The sequence below is a fragment of the Urocitellus parryii genome, chromosome 12 (assembly GCF_045843805.1).
Source record: "Urocitellus parryii isolate mUroPar1 chromosome 12, mUroPar1.hap1, whole genome shotgun sequence".
In the NCBI taxonomy this organism is placed as follows: Eukaryota; Metazoa; Chordata; class Mammalia; order Rodentia; family Sciuridae; genus Urocitellus; species Urocitellus parryii.
The window spans coordinates 103,427,494-103,452,456 of NC_135542.1; positions in this window are offsets into that span (position 1 = coordinate 103,427,494).

Here is a 24,963-nt window from a genome sequence, read left to right on the forward strand (position 1 = left end):
GTATTTGACTACAGTTTTCAATTTTCAATGTTAAATTTTCATAAATATCACTATATATATATATATATATATTTCATTCATGAACCCCCATATTTACAAATATATACTCACGATTTACTCTTCCCTCTGTCAGATCCTATATATTTATATGTTTTCACACATATTGTCACAAGTACATTATGATAAATATTTATATTTCCACATATTATTCTTAATTCTCTAATCCTAATTTTACCTCAGTACAAAACTGGATATTACTCTTTCATTACTTCTATTTCTAATAGTGACTTAAGTTCCTGTACATGATTATGAATTTTATGGTGTTTTTTGACATTTATTTTCTTTTTTCCTTTTTCCTTTTTATTTATTTATTTTTTATTGTCAGATGTTCAAAACATTACATAGTTCTTGATATATCATATTTCACACTTTGATTCAAGTGGGTTATGAACTCCCATTTTTACCTCGTATACAGATTGCAGAATCACATCAGTTACACTTCCATTAATTTACATATTGCCATACTAGTGTCTGTTGTATTCTGCTGCCTTTCCTATCCTCTACTATCCCCCCTCCCCTTCCCTCCCCTCCCCTCTTCTCTCTCTACCCCCTCTACTGTAATTCATTTTCCCCCTTGTATTATTTTTCCCTTTCCCCTCACTTCCTCCTGTATGTAATTTTGTATAACCCTGAGGGTCTCCTTCCATTTCCATGCAATTTCCCTTCTCTCTCCCTTTCCCTCCCACCTCTCATCCCTGTTTAATGTTCATCTTCTTCTCATGCTCTTCATCCCTACTCTGTTCTTAGTTACTCTCCTTATATCAAAGAAGACATTTGGCATTTGTTTTTTAGGGATTGGCTGGCTTCACTTAGCATAATCTGCTCTAATGCCATCCATTTCCCTCCAAATTCTATGATTTTATCATTTTTTAATGCAGAGGAATACTCCATTGTGTATAAATGCCACATTTTTTTATCCATTCGTCTATTGAAGGGCATCTAGGTTGGTTCCACAGTCTTGCTATTGTGAATTGTGCTGCTATGAACATCGATGTAGCAGTGTCCCTGTAGCATGCTCTTTTTAGGTCTTTAGGGAATAGACCGAGAAGGGGAACAGCTGGGTCAAATGGTGGTTCCATTCCCAGCTTTCCAAGAAATCTTCATACTGCTTTCCAAATTGGCTGCACCAATTTGCAGTCCCACCAGCAATGTACAAGTGTACCCTTTTCTTCACATCCTCGCCAGCACGTGTTGTTGTTTGACTTCATAGTGGCTGCCAATCTTACTGGAGTGAGATGGTATCTTAGGGTGGTTTTGATTTGCATTTCTCTGACTGCTAGAGATGGTGAGCATTTTTTCATGTACTTATTGATTGATTGTATGTCCTCTGAGATGTGTCTGTTCAGATCTTTGGCCCATTTGTTGATTGGGTTATTTGTTATCTTATTGTCTAATTTTTTGAGTTCTTTGTATACTCTGTATATTAGGGCTCTACCTGAAGTGTGAGGAGTAAAGATCTGTTCCCATCATGTAGGCTCCCTATTTACCTCTCTTATTGTTTCTTTTGCTGAGAAAAAACGTTTTAGTTTGAGTAAGTCCCGTTTGTTGATTCTTGTTATTAACTCTTGTGCTATGGGTGTCCTATTGAGGAATTTGGAGCCCGACCCCACAGTATGTAGATTGTAGCCAACTTTTTCTTCTATCAGACTCCGTGTCTCTGATTTGATATCGAGCTCCTTGATCCATTTTGAGTTAACTTTTGTGCATGGCAAGAGAAAGGGATTCAGTTTCATTTTGATGCATATGGGTTTCCAGTTTTCCCAGCACCATTTGCTGAAGATGCTATCCTTTCTCCATTGCATGCTTTTAGCCCCTTTATCAAATATAAGATAGTTGTAGTTCTGTGGATTGGTTTCTGTGTCCTCTATTCTGTACCATTGGTCCACCCGCCTGTTTTGGTACCAGTACCATACTGTTTTTTTTACTATTGCTCTGTAGTTTAGTTTGAAGTCTGGTATCGCTATACTGCCTGATTCATACTTCCTGCTTAGCATTGTTTTTGCTATTCTGGGTCTTTTATTTTTCCATATGAATTTCATGATTGCTTTATCTATTTCTACAAGAAATGCCATTGGGATTTTGATTGGCATTGCATTAAACCTATAGAGAACTTTTGCTAATATTGCCATTTTGATGATGTTGGTTCTGCCTATCCATGAACAGGGTATATTTATCCATCTTCTAAGATCTTCTATTTCTCTCTTTAGGTTTCTGTAGTTTTCATTGTATAAGTCTTTCACCTCTTTTGTTAGGTGGATTCCCAAGTATTTTATTTTATTTTTTGAGGATATTGTGAACGGAGTGGTTGTCCTCATTTCCATTTCGGAGGCTTTGTCGCTGATATACAGGAATGCCTTTGATTTATGCGTGTTGATTTTATATCCTGCCACTTTGCAGAATTCATTTATTAGCTCTAATAGTTTCTTTGTAGACCCTTTTCGGTCTGCTAGGTATAGAATCATGTCACCTGCAAATAGTGATAATTTAAGTTCTTCTCTTTTTTTTGGCAGGACTGTGACTTTTTTTATTGGTTGTTCACAACATTACAAAGCTCTTGACAAATCATATTTCATACATTAGATTGAAGTGGGTTATGAACTCCCAATTTTACCCCAAATGCAGATTGCAGAATCACATCGGTTACACATCCACAATTTTACATAATGCCCTATTAGTAATTGTTGTATTCTGCTACCTTTCCTATCCCCTACTACCCCCCTTCCCTTCCATCACATCTTCTCTCTCTACCCCATCTACTGTAATTCATTTCTCTCATTGTTTATTTTCCCATTCCCCTCACAACCTCTTATATGTAATTTTGTATAGCAATGAGGGTCTCCCTTCATTTCCATGCAATTTCCTTTTTCTCTCCCTTTTTCTCCCATCTCATGTCTCTGTTTAATGTTAATATTTTCTTCCTGCTCTTCCTCAAAGCTCTGTTCATAGTTGCTCTCATTATATCAAAGAAGACATTTGGTATTTGTTTTTTAGGGATTGGCTAGCTTCATTAAGCATAATCTGCTCTAGAGCCATACATTTCCCTGCAAATTCCATGATTTTGTCATTTTTTAGTGCTGCATAATATTCCATGGTGTATAAATGCCACATTTTTTTTATTGATTGTTCAAAACATTACAGAGCTCATGATATATCATCTTTCATGCATTTGACTCAATTGGGTTTTGAACTTTCATTTCTACCCCAAATACAGATTGCAGAATCACATCTGTTACATACTCACATTTTTACCTAATAGCATATTAGTGACTGTTGTATTCTGTTTCCTTTTTTATTTCTGGAAAGTTTTCTGTAATTATTTCATTCAGCAGGTTACTCATTCCCTTGGTTTGAATCTCTGTACCTTCTTCTATCCCGATGAATCGTAAGTTTGGTTTTTTTATGTTATCCCATAACTCTTGGATGTTTTTCTCGTGATTTTTTACCAGCCTTTCTGAGTTGGCTAGACTCTTTTCAAGGTGATATATTTTGTCTTCATTATCTGACTTTCTGGCTTCTACTTGCTCCACTCTGTTAGTGATACTCTCAATTGAGTTTTTAATTTGGTTTATCATTTGCCGCAGTCTGGCTGGGCACAATTCAGGAGCCACTTGTCAAAAGAAACTAACTTTATTTTTAGAACTACAAAAGCCAAACAAAACAGCTCCTCAGGAAAAAACCCTCAGAGCCCAACTGCCATCACTGGCTTCCACAAGCCTCTCACCCCCACACCGGCTTCTCCACCTCCCACAATCCTCCTGCTCTTGAGGCCGATTGGCTGGGTTGCATGGGCGGTGCCAAAGAAGTCCCCCAATGAGCAGCTCCGTGGAGGAGCCAATCAGCTAGATGTTGCTGGGGCCGCTGTGAGCCAATCATCAGCTGGCAGTCTGAAAGGCAGGGAAACAGCCCAATGAACATCACTGCAGAGGAGCCAATCAGCTAGATGTTGCTGGGGCCGCTGTGAGCCAATCATCAGCTGGTAGCTGGAAGTTTGCTGGCAGCTGGAAGTTTGCTGGGGCTCCTTTGGCTGTGGCTCTCAACAATCGTTTCCTTCATTTCTAGAATTATTATTTGATTATTTTTTATAATCTCTATCTCCTGATAAAGATGCTTAACTTCTTCTTTTATCTGTTTATGTAATTCATTCTCAATGTGTTCTTTCACTGCTTGAATTTGCTGTCTCATATCCTCTTTAAGGTTCCATTACATCTGTCTAAGGTGTTCCTTGAGTTCTTTATATGACCATTTTTCTGATGACTCTAGGTCCTCCTGAATATTTAGGCTGTCCTGCATTGTTTGTACTCCTTTTCTTCCTTGCTTTTTGAAGCTGCTCATGTTACTTCTTGTTCTGTTTGACTGCTGAGTTACTGTTTACTCCTATAAATTTATTTGATGCTTGGGAGGAAAGGTATTAGAAGGGAAGGGAAGAAGTCACTAAAGAGAATGAGAGTAAGCAGGTAGAATTCAAGGATGGGGGAATAAGAAAATTGAAAAGAAATGTAAAGACAAAAGAAGAAAAAAATAGGAAATAAAAAAAGGAAAATTTTTTTAAAAAAATAATAATAATAAAAAAAATAAAAATTAAAATTAGAAGAAAGAAATTTAAAAAAAATTGAAAAAAATTTAAAAACAACAAGAAAGAAAAATGAAATGAAAGAAAAAACCCAAATCAAAAAAAAAAGAGAAAAAAAAAGTAATAAATGCAGTCTTAGAGTTTGATTAACTTCTCTTCCAGTAGGTGGCGCTGTGCCCACCAGGCCAAGTTTCTCCTGTCAATATGCGGGAACCAATCACTGTGCAGCAGCTCCTCCTCCCAGACTGGGCGAGTCTCCAATCCTGAGTGCCTAGGGCCTCCTCTTGTGTCTAGTCACTTCCCCACTTTTCCTCTAGCCAGGCCCCTCTCACGGGTGCTGCTCACCACAATACTGGCTACACGCCAGGTCTGCTGCTCCCAGGAGCCCTGTTTTCATGAACAACAGGGCACACTCTCCCTGTTTGCCATTCCCTTGGATCCTAAGTTTGTAGAGCTTGGGGTTGAGAATCCTCAGCGAATTTTACTCTCCCTCCGGTAGCTATGCTCCCGGTAGCTGGTGCAAGAGACCTCAGTTGTCAGCACTGGTGGGAACGGTAGCTGGGAGTTCCACGCCTCAGGTCCCACGCCACATCTGATTCACTTGGTCTGGCTATCGCGCTCACAGGAGAGCTGGGAGGGGCCCTTAAGGTTTCCCTGCTCTGTGGAGAGGGAAGGCTAGGGGATTACACACCTGTCACAGCTGGTTTCAATGAAGTTATCTCCTCCGCCACAGTCTGGTGACGTCAGTTCTCTGCCATGGTGGTATCTCTTGCAAATGGTGACAGTTCGTTTCCCTTTGCTGGGTGACCAATGCAACGGGTCGGTCCTGACTGTCTCTCCCAAGTCCTGTTTCAAACCTGTGGCCACTACCTATGAAGGCTCAGTTGGCATTTACCTCCGTAGGATCAGAAGGCCTGACAAGTTGTTTCAGCAGGATGGATTAGTGCTGAGTCACAGCTGTTTGTCTGCAGGAAGCAGGCGAATGGGAGCTTGAATTCAGCCAATCCGGGCTCAGTGTGTGTTCTGAGAGGCCCAGACTGTTCACCCCAGATCCACGTCAGCTCAGCATTGCCTAGTGATCCTGAGCAAACAGGATTTAGATTGTTTATGACTCCCTATGCCTGCACAGCTGAAGAGGTCAGAGACTTGATCTCTCCGTGCCCGCCGCCATGTTGGAATCCTAAAGACTTGCACCTGGGTCAGGCTGGCATCGGGCCGGCCGAGCCGCGGAGCCAAGGAGCCGCAGAGCATCCACAGCCCTCCACTGCCTCCAGCGCCTCTGCCCCTAGCAATGAGTTAAGTTCTTCTTTTCCTATTTTTATGGCTTTAATTTTTTCATCTGTCTAATTGCTCTGGCCAGTGTTTCGAGAACTATGTTGAACAGAAGTGGTGAGAGAGGGCATCCCTGTCTTGTTCCAGATTTTAGAGGGAATGCCTTCAATTTTTCTCCATTCAGAATGATGCTAGCCTGAGGCTTAGCATAGATTGCTTTTACAATGTTGAGGTTATGTTCCTGTTATCCCTAGTTTTTCTAAAGTTTTGAACATAAAGGGATGCTGTACTTTGTCGAAAGCTTTTTCTGCATCTATCGAGATGATCATATGGTTCTTATTTTTAAGTCTATTGATGTGGTGATTAACATTTATTGATTTCCGCATATTGAACCAGCCTTGCATACCAGGGATGAATCCTACTTGATCATGGTGCACATTTTTTTGATATGTTTTTGAATCCGATTAACCAGAATTTTATTGAGGATTTTTGCATCTAGGTTCATTAGAGATATTGGTTTCTAGTTTTCTTTCTTTGAAGTGTCTTTGTCTGGTTTTGGAATCAGGGTGTTGTTGGCCTCGTAGAATGAATTTGGAAGTTCTCCCTCTTTTTTATTTCCTGAAATAGCTTGAAAAGTATTGGTATTAGTTCCTCTTTAAAGGTTTTTTTTTAAAACTCTGCTGTATACCCATCCTGTCCTGGGCTTTTCTTAGTTGGTAGTCTTTTGATGGTTTCTTCTATTTCCTCAATTGATATTGGTCTGTTTAGGTTGTCTATATCCTCCTGACTCAATCTGGGCAGATCATATGACTTAAGAAATTTATCGATGCCTTCACTATCTTCTATTTTATTGGAGTATAAGGATTCAAAATAATTTCTGATTATCTTCTGTATTTCTGAAGTGTCTTTGTGATGTTGCCTTTTTCATCCCATACGTTAGTAATTTGAGTTCTCTCTCTTCTTCTCTTCATTAGCATGGCTAAGGGTCTGTTGATTTTATTTATTTTTTCAAAGAACCAACTTTTAGTTTTGTCAATTTTTTCAATTGTTTCTTTTGTTTCGATTTCATTAATTTCAGCTCGGATTTTAATTATTTCTTACCTTCTACTTCTTTTGCTGTCATTTTGCTCTTCTTTTTCTAGGATTTTGAGATGAAGTATGAGATCATTTATTTGTTGGTTTTTTCTTTTTTTAAGGAATGAACTCCAAGCAATGAATTTTCCTCTTAGAACTGCTTTCAATGTGTCCCATAGATTCCAATATGTTGTGTCTGTGTTTTCATTTATCTCAAAGAATATTTTAATTTCCTCCTTGATGTCTTCTAAAACCCATTGATCATTAAGTAACCTATTGTTCATTCTCCAAGTGATGCATGATTTTTCCTTCCTTCTTTTATCGTTGATTTTCAGTTTCATTCCATTATGATCAGATAAGATGCATGGTATTATCTCTACTCCTTTATATTGTCTAAGAGAATTGCCCTGTGACATAATATATGATCTATTTTTGAGAAGGATCCATGTGCTGCTGAGAAAAAAGTGTAACTGCTTGATGTTGGGTGGTATATTCTATATATGCCAATTAAGTCTAGGTTATTAATTGTGTTATTGAGTTCTATAGTTTCCTTATTCAACTTTTGTTTGGAAGATCTTTCCAGTGGTGAGAGAGGTGTGTTGAAGTCTCCAATGATTATTGTATGGTGGTCTATTAGACTCTTGAACTTGAGAAGAGTTTGCTTTATGAACATAGCTGCACCATTGTTTGGGGCATATATATTTATGATTGTTATGTCTTGTTGGTGTATGGTTCCCTTGAGCAGTATGTAGTGTCCCTCTTTATGCCTTTTGATTAACTTTGGCTTGAAGTCTACTTTATTTGATATGAGTATGGACACTCCTGCTTTTTTCCGAAGTCAATATGAGTGATATGATTTTTCCCAACCTTTCACTTTCAGTCTATGTATATATTTTCCTATGAAATGTGTCTCCTGTAGGCAGCATATTGTTGGGTCTTGTTTTGTGATCCATTCTACTAGCCTGTGTGTCTTAGTTGGTGACTTTAAGCCATTAACATATAGGGTTATTATTGAGATATGGTTTGTTCTTCCAGCCATATTTGTTTATTTATGTTACTAAACATGGTTTGTTTTTCCCTTTGATTATTTTCCCCCCTTTACTGTCCTACCTCCCACTGTTGGTTTTCATTGTTAGTTTCCATTTCCTCTTCCTGTAATGTTTTGCCAAGGATGTTTTGAAGAGATGGTTTTCTAGCTGCAAATTCTTTTAACTTTTGTTTATCGTGGAAGGTTTTAATTTCATCTTCCATCCTGAAGCTTAATTTCGCTGGATACACCATTCTTGGTTGGAACCCATTTTCTTTCAGTCTTTGAAATATGTTATTCCAGGGTCTTCTAGCTTTCAGGGTCTGTGTTGAAAGATCAGCTGTTATCCTGATTGGTTTACCCCTAAATGTAATCTGCTTCCTTTCTCTTGTAGCTTTTAAAAATCTCTCCTTATTCTGTATGTTGGGCATCTTCATTATAATGTGTCTAGGTGTGGATCTCTTATGATTTTGCACATTTGGCATCCTGTAGGCTTCTAGGATTTGGGATTCTGTTTCATTCTTCAAGTGTGGGAAGTTTTCTCAAATATTTCATTGAATAGATTGCTCATTCTTTTGGTTTGGACCTCTATACCTTCCTGTATCCCAATGACTCTTAAGTTTGGTCTCTTTATGTTATCCCATATTTCTTGGTTTTTCTGCTCATGGTTTCTTAAATGTCTTGCTGAGCTGTCTATGTTCTTTTGAAGTTGAAATACTTTGTCTTCATTGTATGATGTTCTATCTTCTAAGTGTTCTACTCTGCTGGTAGTATTCTCAATTGAGTTTTTAAGTTCGTTTATTGCTTCCTGCATTTCTAGGATTTCTGTTTTTTTAAATTTCCTCTATGTCCCTGTATAGTTGATCTTTTCTTCTTGGATTTGTTTGTGTAATTCATTGTCAAAGTGATCTTTGTCTGATTTTGCTGTCTAATGTCTTCCTTGAGACTCCAGATCATCTGAAGCATGTGTATCGTGAATTCTTTATCTGACATTCCATCTGCTGCAGCTATTACCTCTTCTAAAGTTGAGTTGACCTGCATTGCTTGTGGTCCTTTCTTTCCTTGTCTTTTCATAGTGCTCGCGTTTCTTTCTGCTTGGTGAAACTGTTGTGTTTTTGAAATTTTTCCCCATGTATTTATATTGCTCTTGTATAGTTGAAAAGTCTCCCTTGCAGGGCGGGCAGCGACTGTTCTCCTCCTCCAATTGGGGTGATTTGTGTATCACGCTGGTGGGCTGCTGGGTCTGTTCTGCCGGTCGGTCGCAGGTCTGCCTACCTTGCAGACGCGGGTGGTGGCTCTGCTGTGCCCCTCCTCCAACTGGTGTGACATGTCTACCACTCCCGCGGACCCCTGGGCTTGTTCTGTCAGTCGGTCACAGGTCTGCCTACCTTGCAGGTGTGGGTGGTGGATCTGCTCTGCCCTTACTCCAATTGGGGAGACATGTCTACCAGGCAGGCGGGTTTTTGGGCCTGTTCCCGGCACGGGAGGCTGCTCTGCTCTACCCCTACTCCAATTGGAGTGACGTGACTACCACGCTGGCGGGCCTCTGGGCCTGTTCCGGGTGCAGGCGCCGGTTCTGCTCTGCCCCTACTCCAATTGTGGTGACGTGTCTACCATGCCAGCAGGCTGCTGGGCCTGTTCTTCTGGTCGGTCGCAGGTCTGCCTACCGTGCGGGCACGGGCGGCAGCTCTGCTCTCCCCCTACTCCAAATGGGGTACGTGTCTGCTGCGCCAGTTGGCTGCTGGGCCTGATCCTCGGGTGGGTCGCAGGTCTGCCTACCTTGAGGGCGCGGTTGGTGGCTCTGTTCTCTCCCCACTCCAATTGGGGTGACGTTTTCCATGCCCGTGGTTCGTTGGGCTTGTTCTGGATGCGGGCAGCGGCTCTGCTCGGCCCCTACTCCAAATGGGGTGACGTGACTGCCACGCCGGCGGGCCGCTGGGACTTTTCCGGGTGCGGGCGGTGGCTCTGCTCTGCCCCTCTGGCCTCCACAGTATTCAGCATGACCCGGACCGAGAAGCAGTTTCTGTGGGTTCTCTTGACATTTATTTTCTATTTAAAAATTTGGATAAATATCACAATATATAGGATTCATCCAGGTATCCCCTTATTTACAATATATATATATATATATATATATATATATATATATATATATATATTAATATGACTCACACTTTTCTATTCCCTGTGTCAATCTTGTAAGTTTCAATGTTTTCATACATATTATCACAATTACATATTTATGAATATTCATATTTTCCATATTAATCTTACATCTCTAACACTAGATTTAGCACAGTACAAATTTGATATTATCCTTTCCATACCTTTATATCTAAACATAAAGTGACTTATACCCATTTACACTTATATAAATTTTAACATGCAATTTGATTTATGTATTCAATTTTCAATGTTAAATTTGCATATATATCACCATATATCATCAATAGGATTAATTCAGGCATCCTAATATTTACAAAGTATATATTCATAGAACCCAGAATTTACTCTTCTCTGTGACTGCTTCTGTATATTTATATATAATTTAACAAATATTGTAAAAAATACATTCTTATGAGTATTCATATTTCCACATATCTTTTTTTTATTCAAAAGGCATTTATTCCCTCCCCTTGGAAATTATAGAGATGAACTAACAAGTATTAAGAAGTCACCTCCTTCAAGGATGTTGTCACAGATCACTTCTTCTGTCATCTGAATCTTTTTTTTTTTAATTAGCTACACATGACATTACAATGATCTTGGCAATTCATACATTTGAATCAATTGGGGTATAATTTCTCATTTTTCTGATTGTACAGATTGCAGAATCACACTAGTCATAGAGTCACCTATATACATACAGCAATCATAATGTGTGTTCTATTCTCTGCCCTTCCTATCCCCCCTACTCTTCCCCTCCTCTCCAAACCTTTCTCTCTATCCAATCTGATGTGACGCACTTTTTTTCTTTTTCTCTTTACAACATCATACATGTATTCTGTAGGATGATGAGGGTGTCCTTCCATCTTCCATGCAACTCCACTTTTCCCTCCTTTTCCCTCCCACCTCTCTTCCTTATTTAGCGGTAATATTCTTCTCATGCTCTTCCTCTCTATCCCATTTTGAGACACCCCCCCTTATTTCAGAGAAGACATTTGGCATATGTTTTTTAGGGATTGGCTAACTTCACTTAACATAATCTGCTCTAATGCCATCCATTTCCCTGCAAATGCCATGATCTTGTTATTTTTCAGTGCTGAGTAATATTCTATTGTGTATAAATGCCAGATTTTAAAAATCCATTCATCTATTGAAGGGCATCTGGGTTGGTTCCACAGTCTAGCTATTGTGAATTGTGCTGCTATAAACATTGATGTGGTTTTTTGTTTTTTTAAGGAATGAACTCCAAACAATGAATTTCCCTCTTAGAAATGCTTTCATTGTGTCCCATAGATTCTGATATGTCTGTGTTTTCATTTATCTCCAAGAATTTTTCAATTTCCTCCTTGATGTCTTCTGTAACCCATTGATCATTCAGTAACATGTTTTTCATTCTCCAAGTGATGCAGGATATTCCCTTCCTTCTTTATCATTGATTTTCAGTTTCATTTCATTATGATCAGATAGGATGCATGGTATTATCTCTACTCCTTTATAATTTCTAAGAGTTGCCCTGTGACATAATATATGGTCTATTTTTGAGAAGGATCCATGTGCTGCTGAGAAAAAATGTAACTGCTTGATGTTGGGTGGTATATTCTATATATGCCAATTAAGTCTAGGTTATTAATTGTATTATTGAGTTCTATAGTTTCTTATTCATCTTTTGTTTGGAAGATCTGTCCAGTGGTGAGAGAGGTGTGTTGAAGTCTCCCATAATTATTGTATTGTGGACTATTTGACTCTTGAACTTGAGAAGAGTTTGTTTGATGAACTTAGCTGCTCCCATTGTTTGGGGCATATATATTTATGATTGTTATGTCTTGTTGGTGTATGGTTCCCTTGAGCAGTATGTAGTGTCCTTCTTTATCCCTTTTGATTAACTTTGGCTGGAAGTCTACTTTATTTGATATGAGTATGGATACTCCTGCTTGTTTCCAAGGTCCATATGAGTGATATGATTTTTTCCAACCTTTCACCTTCAGTCTATGTATGTCTTTTCCTATCAAATGCATCTCCTGTAGGCAGCATATTGTTGGATCTTTTTTTTTTTGGATCCATTCTACTAGCCTCTGTCTCTTGATTGGCAAGTTTAAGCCATTAACTTTTAGGGTTACTATTGAGATATGGTTTGTACTTCCAGCCATATTTGTTTATTTATGTTACTTAACATGATTTGTTTTTCCTCTTTGATTATTTTTTCCCTTTACTGTACTACTTCTTGCTGTTGGTTTCCATTGTTAGTTTCCATTTCCTCTTCCTGTAATGTTTTGCCAAGGATGTTTTGAAGAGATGGTTTTCTAGCTGCAAATTCTTTTAACTTTTTTTTTTTATCATGGAAGGTTTTAATTTCATCTTCCATCCTGAAGCTTAGTTTCACTGGATGCACAATTCTTGGTTGGAACCCCTTTTCTTACAGCTTTTGAAATATGTTGTTCCACAATCTTCTAGCTTTCAGAGTCTGTGTTGAAAGATCAGCTGTTATCCTGATTGGTTTACCCCTAAATGTAATCTGCTTCCTTTCTCTTGTAGCTTTTAAAATTCTCTCCTTATTCTGGATGTTGGGCATCTTCATTATAATGTGTCTAGGTGTGGATCTCTTATGATTTTGCACATTTGACCACCTGTAGGCTTCTGGGATTTGGAATTCTGTTTCATTCTTTAAGTCTGGGAACTTTTCTCGTATTATTTCATTGAACAGATTGCTAATTTCTTTGGTTTGGACCTCTGTACCTTCCTGTATCCCAATAACTCTTAAGTTTGGTCTCTTTATGTTATCCCATATTTCTTGGATGTTCTGTTCATGGTTTCTTAACAGTCTTGCTGAGGTGTCTCTGTTCTTTTCAAGTTGAAATACTTTGTCTTCATTGTATGATGTTCTATTCTAAGTGTTCTACTCTGCTGGTAGTACTCTCATTTGAGTTTTTAAATTGGTTTATTGCTTCCTTCATTTCTAGGATTTCTGTTTTTCTTTATAACCTCTATCTCCCTGTATAGTTGATCTTTGGCTTCTTGGATTTGTTTATTGAATTCATTGTCAAAGTGATCTTTCATTGTCTGATTTTGCTGTCTAATGTCTTCCTTGAGACTCCAGATCATCTGAAGCATGTGTATCGTGAATTCTTTATCTGACATTCCATCTGCTGCAGCTATTGCCTCTTCTAAAGTTGAGTTGACCTGCATTGCTGTGGTCCTTTCTTTCCTTGTCTTTTCATACTGCTCACGTTTCTTTCTGCTTTGTGAAACTGTTGTGTTTTTGAAATTTTCCCCCTATATGTTTATATTGCTCTTGTATAGTTGCAAAGTCTCTCTTTTGTGGAGAAAGACAATGTTAACAGTTCCCAATATCAATAGTACATCATCTAAGCACACGTTTTCCTTATTACTACATTTATAGCTAGACTCTATGTCTACAAATGTTGGGTTTGATTATCATTTACACATATAGTCATTAGTTTCATGAAAGGCATACTGTTTCTGATAGCTTGAAGAAAACTGAATTTCAGGTGTAGGATGTTATGTTTAGGGGGAAAGGAGTGAGGGTATGGGCTTAATCTAACTTAGTAGCTTTGGAAATCTCTAACCAATAGATGGGTAATTTATGGAAGAATGTATAGATTCAAATTCCTATCTGTATTTGTAAGATTATCCTACTTATAAATAGTAAAATTAGGGGGTTGCAAGTGGGATAGAGAGAGTAAGAGGGAGAGAACCAAATAACAAGGAAAGAAAGAGAGTGGGAAAAAGAAAATAAGAGAAAAAAGAGAAGAAATAAAAAGGGGAGAGGGAGGTGGGGCATATGAAATTCCTCTATATTATATTATTCTGGTGGTTCTGTTGTTAAAGACCTTTTTCATGCACAATTCTTGGTTTCACATATTTTGAGTTTTCGAGGACCAGAGGGGGAAGGGTGGAGGAGACTGGATGAATGGATGAAAAGTGAGAGTGAATAGAAAAAAAGAAAGAAAATAAAATGTCTCTCAGAACTCTGTTTTCTTTTCTTCCAGTTGGTGGCATTGTCTATTCTTAGCTTGAGTCTCTGGATTCAGGGTGGTGGTGGTAGTCAGCGTGAGAGGACTTTAGCTTCCACCTGTGGCCTCTCTACTCTTATTCACTGAGATGTAAACAAGGTGTCTGATCTGCTGCAGAACCAGCTGGTAGCCACTCCCACCGGTTGGTGGGTTTTAAGGGTTGGAAGGGCTGGGCCCCTCCTCCAGTTGGGGTAGTCTCTCTACCGCACAGCCGGGCTGCTGGGCCCCTTCTCCGGGCAACGTGGCCTACCACGCAGGCAGCGGCTGGGCTCCTCCTCCAGTTCGGGTGGTCTGTCTACCCCCCTGCGGGCGGCTGTACCCTCTCTCTGGGCTGCGTGGTCTGCCTACCGTCTCTGAATATTAATCTTAATTCTCTAATATTTCATATTATGCTTTTCATATTTTATATAAGCCTAATGTGACTTTATACATGTACATAAATGTAAACTTCAAATTAATTTGACAATTATTTTCTATTTTCAACATTAAATTTTAATGCCTATGAAAATATACCATATATATTTTTCATCCATTCCTCCCTGAATTTACAAAATATATATTCATAGGACTCATAATTTACTCTTCCCACTTTCATATTCTGTATGTTTTTATATGTTTTCATGCATAATTCCATAGTATATTCTTATGAATATTAATATTTTCATATTAATATTATTTCCCTAACCATAATCGTAGCTCAGTACAAAATTACATACTACCCTTACAATACCTCAGTATATAAAACTAATGTGAGTTATATTTATATACACAAATATGAGTTGTAAAGTATTTGATCTTTATTTTCTATTTGCAATGTTACATTTACATACATATCTCAATATATCACATAAAAGATTTATTCGTTTCCCCTATATACAAAATGTGTATTCAAAGGTGTCATATTTTACTTTTCCCTGTGCCTGATTCTGTATATTGACTTTTTACATATTTTCACAAGCAAATTCTCATGATTATTCATATTTCCTCATATGAATGTTAATTCTATAACCCTAACCTTAGTTCAGTACAATATTTAATATTACCCTTTCCATACCTTTATATCCAAACCTGATGTGCCTTAATTAAGTGTTCACAAATATTAATTCTAAAGTGTGTTTTGACTTCTGGTTTAAATGTTATGTTTGCCTACCTACCAAATATATCATATATAGGATTTATTCATGCCTTCCCATATTTTCAGTATATATATATTTATAGGACTCACACTTTATATTTTTTGTGTCAGATCCTGCATAGTAATATAGATTTACAGGCATAATTTTACAAGTACATTCTTGTAAATATTCACATTCCCTCATATTAATCTTACTTCTCTAATCCTGACCCTAGTTCAGTATAATATTTTATATTACACTTTCCTTACATTTTTATATAAATGTAGGGAAATGTGAATTCTATACATGTACAAAAATATAACCTTTAAATTATTTTTACATTGATTTTCTATTTTCAATGATGAACTTGCCTACATACCACACTATACCACATATGAGATTCATCCATGTGTTCCCAAACTTAGTGAAACTCATGAAACTCACACTGTGCTCTTCCTTGTGTCATATCCTATGTTTTTATATATTTTTACACATAGTTTCACAAGCAAATTGTTATGTATAATTTCTTTTTTCATATGAATATTAATTTTTGAATCCTAACCCTAGCTCAGTATAAATTTGATATTATCTATTCCATACCTCTACATCTCAACCTACTGTGATATAAATCTATGCACATGAATACGAATTTTAAAGTATATTTTGACTTCTATTTTCAGTTTTCAATGTTAAATTTGCATACATATCACTGTATATTATATATAGGATTCATCCATGCACTCCCATATTTATGACATATATATTCACAAGATTCATAGTTTAATCTTATTGTTTCAGATCTTGTATTATTACATATGTTTTCACATATATTTTCACACAAAGTTTCTTAGGAAAGAAAGAAGACTGCAAACTCGCCTGGCATGCGTGGGGCCCTGGGTTCGAACCTCAGCACCACATACAAACAAAGATGTTGTGTCTGCAGATAACTAAAAAATAAATATTAAAATTCTCTCTCACTCTCTCTAAAAAAAAATAAAAAAGAAGATCCATTCACCAAAGTTTTATTGAAATTCTTTAGTCAACCTTTCTCACAACACTTAATTTTTAAATTTGCCCATTTTCAATGGGCTTTCATTTAGCAATGGCACAGAAGTTTGAAATTAAAACTGAATCTAGCCCAGCAACCAGCCAAGTGACTGCAGCTACACCGCCGGCGGGGAACACGGACCGGACCCACTAGGACAGGTCCGGCGGATGGCTGAGGGCTAGGCCCGTCCCCTCCCCCAGTGTCTGCAGGTAGGCGGGACTGTGAACACCAGCAGAGCGGGCCCAAAGCCTGCTGAGGGGCGGAACCGGCCCCACCCCCAGTGCCTGCAAGCTAGGCCAACCTGCAAGCCGCCGGCGGGTCAGGCCCAGCAACCAGCCAAGTGACTGCAGCTACACGCGCCGGCGGGGAACGCAGACCGGACCCACTAGGACAGGTCCGGCGGACGGCTGAGGGCTAGGCCCGTCCCCTGCCCCAGTGTCTGCAGGTAGGCAGGACTGTGAACACCAACAGAGCGGGCCAAAAGCCTGCTGAGGGGCGGAACCGGCCCCTCCCCCAGTACCTGCAAGCTAGGCCAACCTGCAAGCCACGGGCGGGCGGGTCAGGCCCAGCAACCAACCAAGTGACAGCAGCTACACGCGCCGGCGGGGAACGCGGACCGGACCCACTAGGACAGGTCCGGCGGACGGCTGAGGGCTAGGCCCGTCCCCTGCCCCAGTGTCTGCAGGTAGGCGGGACTGTGAACACCAGCAGAGCGGGCCCAAAGCCTGCTGAGGGGCGGAACCGGCCCCTCCCCCAGTGCCTGCAAGCTAGGCCAACCTGCAACCCATCGGGAGGTTAGGCCCAGCAACCTATGGAGTGACACAGGTGCCCCTGGCGCCTGCTGGGTAGGTGGACCTTTGACCGACCAGCAAAGCAGACCTAGGGCCTGCCAGCATGGTAGACGGATCACACTAATTGGAGGAGGATCACAGCCACTACCTGCCCTGCAAGGGTGATTTTTCAACTATACAAGAGCAATATAAATAAATAGAGGGAAAATATCAAAGACACAACAATTTCACCAAGCAGAAAGAAACGCCAGCAGTATGAAACGACAAGGAAAGAAAGGACCACAGGCAATGCAGGTCAACTCAACATTAGAAGAGGTAATAGCTGCAACAGATGGAATGTCAGATAGAGAGCTCAGGACATACATGCTTCAGATGATCTGGAGTCTCAAGGAAGACATGAGACAGCAAAATCAGACAATGAAAGATCACATTGACAAACAAATCCAGGAAGTAAAAGATCAATTTCACAGGGAGATAGAGGTAATAAAAAACAAACAAATAGAAATACTAGAAATGCAGGAAACAATAAACCAACTTAAAAACTCAATTGAGAATACTACCAGCAGAGTGGATCACTTAGAAGATAGAACATCAGACAATGAAGACAGAGTATTTCAACTTGAAAAGAACATAGATAGCTCAGCAAGTCTACTAAGAAACCATGAGCAGAACATTCAAGAGCTATGGGATAATATCAAAAGACCAAACTTAAGAGTCATTGGGATACAGGAAGGCACAGAGCTCCAAACCAAAGGATTAAGCAATCTATTCAGTGAAATAATACAAGAAAACTTCCCAGACTTAAAAATGAGACAGAATCCCAAATCCTAGAAGCCTACAGGACGCCAAATGTGCAAAATCATAAGAGATCCACACCTAGACACATTATAATGAAGATGTCCAACATACAGAATAAGGAGAGAATTTTAAAAGCTACAAGGGAAAGGAAGCAGATTACATTTAGGGGTAAACCAATCAGAATAACAGCTGATCTCTCAACACAGACTCTAAAAGCTAGAAGATCCTGGAATAACATATTTCAAACGCTTAAAGAAAATGGATTCCAACCAAGAATCTTGTATCCGGCGAAATTAAGCTTCAGGTTAGAAGATGAAATTAAAACCTTCCACGATAAACAAAAGTTAAAAGAATTCGCAGCTAGAAAACCATCTCTTCAAAAAATCCTTGGCAAAACATTACAGGAAGAGGAAATGGAAAATAACATTGAAAACCAACAATGGGAGGTAGGACAGTAAATGGGGGAAAGTAGTCAAAGAGGATAACAAATCAGGTTTAGTAACATCAATAAACAAACATGGATAGAAGAACAAACCATATCTCAATAATAACCCTAAATGTTAATGGCTTAAACTCACCAATTAAGAGACACAGGCTAGTAGAATGGATCAAAAAACAAGACCCAACAATATGCTGTCTACAGGAGACGCATTTGATAGGAAAAGATATACATAGACTGAAGGTGAAAGGTTGGGAAAAATCATATCACTCATATGGACCGCGGAAACAAGCAGGAGTGTCCATACTCATATCTAATAAAATAGATTTCAAGCCAAAGCTAATCAAAAGGGACAAAGAAGGAGACTTCATACTGCTCAAGGGAACCATACACCAACAAGACATAACAATCATAAATATATGTGCCCCAAATAATGGTGCAGCTGTGTTCATCAAGCAAACTCTTCTCAAGTTCAAGAGTCTAATAGACCACCATACAATAATCATGGGAGACTCCAACACACCTCTCTCACCACTGGACAGATCTTCCAAACAAAAGTTAAATAAGGAAACTATAGAACTCAATAAAACAATTAACAACCTAGACTTAATTGACATATATAGACTATACCACCCAACATCAAGTAGCTACACTTTTTTCTCAGCAGCACATGGAACCTTCTCAAAAATAGACCATATACTATGTCACAGGGCAACTCTTAGACAATACAAAGAGGTAGAGATAATACCATGCATCTTGTCTGATCATAATGGAATGAAACTGAAAATCAATGATAAAAGAATAAAGGAAAAATCAAACATCACCTGGAGAATGAACAATAGGTTGCTGAGTGATCAATGGGTTTTAGAAGACATCAAGGAGGAAATTAAAAAATTCCTAGAGTTAAATGAAAACACAGACACAACATATCGGAATCTATGGGACACATTGAAAGCAGTTCTAAGAGGAAAATTCATTGCTTGGAGTTCATTCCTCAAAAAAAGAAAAAACCAACAAATAAATGATCTCATACTTCATCTCAAAATCCTAGAAAAAGAAGAGCAAAACAACAGCAAAAGAAGTAGAAGGCAAGAAATAATTAAAATCAGAGCTGAAATTAATGAAATCGAAACAAAAGAAACAATTGAAAAAACTGACAAAACTAAAAGCTGGTTCTTTGAAAAAATAAATAAAATTGACAGACCCTTAGCCATGCTAATGAAGAGAAGAAGAGAGAGAACCCAAATTACTAGCATACGGGATGAAAAAGGCAATATCACAACAGACACTTCAGAAATACAGAAGATAATCAGAAATTACTTTGAATCATTATACTCCAATAAAATAGAAGATAGTGAAGGCATAGATAAATTCCTTGAGTCTTATGATCTGCCCAGATTGAGCCAGGAGGATATAGACAACCTAAACAGACCAATAACAATAGAGGAAATAGAAGAAACCATCAAAAGACTACCAACTAAGAAAAGCCCAGGACCGGATGGGTATACAGCAGAGTTTTACAAAACCTTTAAAGAGGAACTAACAACAATACTTTTCAAGCTATTTCAGGAAATAGAAAAAGAATGAGAACTTCCAAATTCGTTCTACGAGGCCAACATCACCCTGATTCCGAAACCAGACAAACACACTTCAAAGAAAGAAAACTACAGACCAATATCTCTAATGAACCTTGATGCAAAAATCCTCAATAAAATTCTGGCGAATCGGATTCAAATACATATCAAAAAAATTATACACCATGATCAAGTAGGATTCAACCCTGGTATGCAAGGTTGGTTCAATATACGGAAATCAATAAATGTTATCCACCACATCAATAGACTTAAAAATAAGAACCATATGATCATCTCGATAGATGCAGAAAAAGCTTTCGACAAAGTACAGCATCCCTTTATGTTCAAAACTCTAGAAAAATTAGGGATAACTGGATCATACCTCAACATTGTAAAAGCAATCTATGATAAGCCACAGGCCAGCATCATTCTGAATGGAGAAAAATTGAAGGCATTCCCTCTAAGATCTGGTACAAGACAGGGATGCCCTCTCTCACCACTTCTGTTCAACATAGTCCTCGAAACACTGGCCAGAGCAATTAGGCAGACGAAAGAAATTAAAGGCATAAAAATAGGAAAAGAAGAACTTAAATTATCACTATTTGCAGATGATATGATTCTATACCTAGCAGACACAAAAGGGTCTACAAAGAAGCTATTAGAGCTAATAAATGAATTCAGCAAAGTGGCAGGATATAAGATCAACACGCATAAATCAAAGGCATTCCTGTATATCAGCGACAAATCCTCTGAAACGAAAATGAGGACAACTACTCCATTCACAATATCCCCCCAAAAAATAAAATACTTGGGAATCAACCTAACAAAAGAGGTGAAAGATTTATACAATGAAAATTACAGAACCCTAAAGAAAGACATAGAAGAAGACCTTAGAAGATGGAAAAATATACCCTGCTCATGGATAGGCAGAACTAACATCATCAAAATGGCGATATTACCAAAAGTCCTATATAAGTTCAATGCAATGCCAATCAAAATCCCAACAGCATATCTTGTAGAAATCGATAAAAGAATCATGAAATTCATATGGAATAATAAAAGACCCAGAATAGCAAAAACAATACTAAGCAGGAAGTGTGAATCAGGCGGTATAGCAATACCAGACTTCAAACTATACTACAGAGCAATAGTAACAAAAACAGCATGGTACTGGTACTAAAACAGGCGGGTGGACCAATGGTACAGAATAGAGGACACAGTAACCAATCCACAAAACTACAACTATCTTATTTTTGATAAAGGGGCTAAAAGCATGCAATGGAGGAAGGATAGCATCTTCAACAAATGGTGCTGGGAAAACTGGAAATCCATTTGCACCAAAATGAATCTGAATCCCTATCTCTCGCCGTGCACAAAAGTTAACTCAAAATGGATCAAGGAGCTTGATATTAAATCAGAGACATGGCATCTGATAGAAGAAAAAGTTGGTTATGATCTACACGCTGTGGGATCGGGCTCCAAATTCCTCAATAGGACACCCATAGCGCTAGAGTTAACAAATAGAATCAACAAATGGGACTTACTCAAACTAAAAAGTTTTTTCTCAGCAAAAGAAACAATAAGAGAGATAAACAGGGAGCCTACATCCTGGGAACAAATCTTTACTCCACACACTTCAGATAGAGCCCTAATAACCAGAATATACAAAGAACTAAAAAAATTAGACAATAAGATAACAAATAACCCAATCAATAAATGGGCCAAGGACCTGAACAGACACTTCTCAGAGGAGGACATACAATCAATCAACAAGTACATGAAAAAATGCTCACCATCGCTAGCAGTCAGAGAAATGCAAATCAAAACTACCCTAAGATACCATCTCACTCCAGTAAGACTGGCAGCCATTAGGAAGTCAAACAACAATAAGTGCTGGAGAGGATGCGGGGAAAAGGGCACTCTTGTTCATTGCTGGTGGGACTGCAAATTGGTGCAGCCAATTTGGAAAGCAGTATGGAGATTTCTTGGAAAGCTGGGAATGGAACCACCATTTGACCCAGCTATTCCCCTTCTCGGTCTATTCCCTAAAGCCCTAACAAGAGCATGCTACAGGGACACTGCTACATCGATGTTCATAGCAGCTCAATTCACGATAGCAAGACTGTGGAACCAGCCTAGATGCCCTTCAATAGATGAATGGATAAAAAAAATGTGGCATTTATATACTATGGAGTATTACTCTGCATTAAAAAATGACAAAATCATAGAATTTGGAGGGAAATGGATGGCATTAGAGCAGATTATGCTAAGTGAAGCTAGTCAATCTTTAAAAAACAAATACCAAATGACTCCTTTGATATAAGGGGAGTAAACAAGGACAGGGTAGGGACGAAGAACTTGAGAAGAAGATTTACATTAAACAGGGATGAGAGGTGGGAGGGAAAGGGAGTGAGAAGGGAAATTGCATGGAAATGGAAGGCGATCCTCAGGGTTATACAAAATGTCATATAAGAGGAAAGGAGGGGCAAGACAAGATAATACAAATGGAAGAAGTGATTTACAGTAGAAGGGGTAGAGAGAGAAAAGGGGAGGGGAGGGGAGGGGAGGGGAGGGGGGATAGTAGAGAATAGGACAGACATCAGAATACATCAGACACTAGAAAGGCAATATGTCAATCAATGGAAGGGAAACTGATGTGATACAGCAATTTGTATACGGGGTAAAAGCGGGAGTTCATAATCCACGTGAATCAACTGTGTAATATGATGTATTAAGAACTATGTAATGTTATGAACGACCAATAAAAAAAAATAAAACTGAATCTAGGGGTTGGGGTTGTGGCTCAGTGGTAGAGTGCTCACCTCACATGTGCAATACCCTGGGTTTGATCCTCAGCATCACATTAAAAAATAATAATAATAAACAAGTGAAAGAAAGATGTTGTGTCCAACTACAACTAAAAAATAAATATTAAAAAAATACCTGAATCTAAAAGTGCTGGAAAGAGTTCTGCGCTGAACAAAGCAGATTGTTCTCCTTGAGAACACAGTGAATTCATGCAAGTTGAAGCTGTTAGCACAAACTGCTCCTATACTTAAATTGGAAGGCCTTGTCAGGCAGCACAAAGTGCAGTTTAGCCCATTAACAGCATAGTGAAGACACATATTTGAAGAGTAATAGCAAGAAAAACCTATGAGGATCTGACACAAGGAAGATTGAAGTGTGAGGTTTATGAACATATAATTTGCTAATATAGGGATGCCAGAATTAATTCTATATTTGATATATTGTTATATGTGTTCAAATTTAATATTAAAAATTGAGATTTCAATTCAAAATACATTTTAATTTTCATATTCTGTACATGAATTTCACTCACATTTGGTCAATATATAAAGGTATGCAAAGTGTAATATAAAATTTTGTACTGAGCTATAGTTAGAGTGATAGAATTTAGATTACTATTACAGGCTTACATTGTGGCTCTGTGGCAGAGTGCTTGCCTCCAATACGTGAGGAACAGCACCACAAAAAGAAAATACAGATTGTGCCCATGTATAACTAAAAAATTTAAACAAAAACTTTAATATGGTGAAATATGAATATTTATAAGAATTATAAATTTATAAAATTTTTATTTATAAAATTTATAAAATTGTTTATAAAAATATGTGTAAAAAGATATATTAAGATATTCTTCTAAGACACAGAAAAGATTAAATTTTAAGCTTTTTGAATATATATTTTGTAAATATGATGACCCATGCATAAAACCTATATCTGATACATTATGAAATATATGCAAAGTTAACATTGAAAATAGTTACATGTCAAAATACACTTTAAAATTCATATATGTATATGGATATTATTCAGATTATATACAGAGGAATGGTAGGGGTAATATCAAATTCTGTTCTGAGCTGGGGTTAGGATATGAGAATTAAAATTAATATGATAAAATATGAATACTCATAAGAATGCACTTGTAAGAGTATTGTGAAAACATAAATATACATGATCTGACACAGGGATGAATAAAGTGTGATTTGTATAAATATATGTGATGTAAATATGGAGATGCATTGAAGAATCCGATATATAAAATGTTGTGATATGTATGCAAATTAATCATTGAAAATTAAAAACAGGAGCTGGGGTTGTGGCTCACTGAGTTCGATTGTCAGCACCCCATGAAAATAAAGATATTATGTCCACATAAAACTATATATATTTAATATATGAAAATTAAAAACAGAAGTCAAAATACAGTTTAAAATTTATATTTGTGTATTTGGATTTAAGTCACATTAGGTTTAGATATAGAAGTATGGAAAAGGTAAGATAGAATTTTGTGCTGAGCTAGGTTTATAGATCAGATTATTATGGAATAATATGAATTTTCCTAAAAATGTACTTTTGAAATTATGTGTGAAAAAATGAAAACATACAGAATATGAAATAGGGGAGAGCAAATAGTAAATTCTATGAATATACATTTTGTAAATATGGGAATGCATAAATAAAACATATATAATATATTGCAATATGTATGCAAATTTAATATTTAAAAATGGAAGGCAAAATAAACATTAAAATTCATATTTGTGTATGTAGATTTAAGTCACATTAGTTTTATATGGAGATGTATGGAAGGTGTAATTTCAAATTTTGTAGTGAGCCAGGGTTAGAATTTGAGAATTAAGATTACTATGGGAAAAAGTGAATATATATATAAAGATGAGCCTATAAAAATATGTGAAAATTTATAAAATATTCAGGATCTGACACTAAGAAGAATACAGTGTGACTCTTATGAATGTGTAATCTGTAAGTATAGGGATGCCAGGATGAATTCTATATAAAATATATTGTGTACAGGTATTTAACTCACATTAGTTTTATCTATAAAGTTATGGAAAGTGTATTATAAAATTATGTACTGAGGTAGGCTTTTGGTTTTAGAATATTACAGGTCTGTTTGTGGCTCAGTGGCAGAGCATGAGCCTTGAACATGTGAGGATCTGTGTTTCATCC